Below are 2,560 nucleotides of genomic sequence, written 5' to 3'. Positions count from 1 at the left end.
AATGCCTCCAGGGTTCCGTGTTGTTAGTGTAGGAGCATGGATGGTGGGGCTGGAACAGTGCTGCTGGCTCATGCCATGCCCCCTTGCTCCCCAGGTCTGGGCCCCTTATGCCCAGCAGCAGTTYCTGCCACTGAGAGGGTCTCAGAAATGTGCTTGGAGACTAGGAGCTGCCTTTCTCTGTCCCGCTGGTGGCTGCAGGGGAGCAAAAGCTCGCTGGGAGAATGCACCAGGTGGGCTTGATGTTGGAGCATTGCCTGGCTTCAGCAGCTGGCTTACTGAAATCCCCCCAACACGCGTCAGTGAAATCCCCCAAACACCTCCCTAACCTGCTGCAACACCCCTGCTTGCCTCCGTGGCCTTGGAAACGCTTCCGAGCAGACAGGAGCGGCTGTCTGAAAGGCCTGTGTGACACCCCTCGAAATCTGGCAAACTCTGGGTCCATCAGCAGTTGCTGTTGTGCTCCTGCAAGGCCCTGGCACTCACAAGCGCAACTGGCTTTTCCCACCCACTCTCAATATGGACGCTCATGCTCCAGTGCAGAGCATTTCCCAGCCCTGTYYTTGGGAGCTGAAAGGAGCACRGCTGCTGCAGATGCAGAAGCCCCCTCCTCAGTGCTGCGCTCTGAAGCTTTCTGTGAAGAGAAGTTCCCCAAGGCTTCTGCCTGCCTTTGACAGCAACAGATTGCTTGCGTCCAGGSGACACCAGTGCTGGTGGCCTGGACTTTGCCTCCTACCTCTGCTTGGCCTCCTGGCRTGGCCASATCTCCTCCTGGTGCTGCCTGCTTGTAGGAGTGGACAGTGGGCTCTGGCCAGACGTGCACCTTGTCATCACTCAATGGGCAYCCCTACTGCACGCTCAAGAGGCTCTTCCACATGCATCTCTGGAGAGCTTCCAAAAACGAGAGGAAGCCTGCCAGTTGGAGCATGTTTCATTTAACCCAGCATTATCCCAGAGCAGCAGACAGGCTGAGTTGTCTCACAGGTGTCTGCAGGAAAGGGACTAGTCAAGTTAAGCCAGAAAAGCTCACCTTCAAATGTACCCCAGGTTTCTGTGTAGGCCCCGTGCTGCTACTGGGTTCTCTCGCATGCCTCCTGCCCTTCTGCAAAGGGAGCCCTGGAAGGGCACTGCCCCTTTTCCCCAGGTTTTACAAGTGCGAGTGGAGACCATGTCTGCCCACCRTGCAGCAGGAACACGTCTTGCTAGYGCCAGCCTGGAAGAGCACGTGCCAAAAGGGACACTCCCTCTACATCTATGCCGCAGCTATGTTGAAAGCGAGCATTTTTCCTCCAGCTGCGTTTCTCCTTCTGCGCCCAGTAGTTTTTTCTGTGACAAATACCCACAGTGGCCATCAGAAGTGRTACAAACAGCTTGGTGGGGCCACAGAAAACAGTTCAGAAACACCAGATCACATGGTAATAGTGTATGCCACAAGAGTTTGCCTAGTTTTTAAGTCTGTGGACTGGGAAAGGATTTCCAGAGGTAAATCCCACTTCAAGGGATTAAAAAAAAAATCCTACAGATGTAGTATTTCAGATTTACCCTTCAGGTTCCTCACTCTAAATGGTCAGTCACCTTGAAGACTGTAGAGTGTGAAACTAATAAGGTACGCTGTTTGCCTGCAGGCACATAACAGCAGGATCTCACACTACGAGCAATCCACTGCTATTTGGAAATGGAGACGTCTACATGCAGACTTTTACCGGGCAAGATATAGAAGATAGTAAAATGGCATGTTCTTGCTCACAAATGAGCCAAGACCTTCTGGGGGAAGCTTTTAGAAGGTTAGAAGTTCTTCAATCCAGTTTCTGCCTTATCAAGAGAACTGTTTGCTAGAGAGAACCTTTCTTCCTGTTGAAGGTAAAAGCAAACAAAACCAGACTAACTTTGCAATTCCATCCTGTGTGTGTGGATTGGAAGGAAAATCACTTCCCAACTATTTAAACAGAACCACATAAAATTCATCATAAGAAACAGTTATAGAACATCACCAGGGYACTTCCACAAAGGAGCTTTTGAAAATACACAATTGTTCTAGATTCTTATAGGATTATTTGTTAAGAAATAGCTTCTGAAAAATAAGACACCACTAGAACATTTACTGCTGCATCAGGAGAAAGCAAATGCCTTTGCCTCCACACAAGCAGCTTTTCTGTACAGCTGGCCCTAGGCCTACACAGCTCTGCTTCTCCAGGTGAGGGAGCCCCAGTGCACCCAGAAACTGAATTCCCCAAGAGCTGCTGTCCCCACTGACAACATCTGTGAAGAAATATGGCAGCAGGTGATGCAGCAGTGACTTCTGCTCAGCATCATGACACTGCGAAAACGTGTGCAGGAGGGAGGCGGGTGGGGAATCAAGCACTTGAAAGCTAGACCTATTCCATGACAGCTTAACCAGAGTGCCTGGGTCGGGCTGCAGTATCTCCAGTCAAATTCCAGTGGCCACAGCCACCGCCACCCTTCGGCCCGGCCTGTCCAGCCGCTGACCCGCCAGCGAGCGCGGGCTCCTTCTCCACAGCAGAAGCCCCGCAGGCCCGACCCGCCGGGCACCTGCCGCCGCCCC

Source organism: Rhea americana, unplaced genomic scaffold, assembly GCF_003343005.1.
Source record: "Rhea americana isolate MKP2758 unplaced genomic scaffold, rheAme1 scaffold_630, whole genome shotgun sequence".
Taxonomy (NCBI): Eukaryota; Metazoa; Chordata; class Aves; order Rheiformes; family Rheidae; genus Rhea; species Rhea americana.
Note: the sequence above shows the minus strand (reverse complement) of the source record.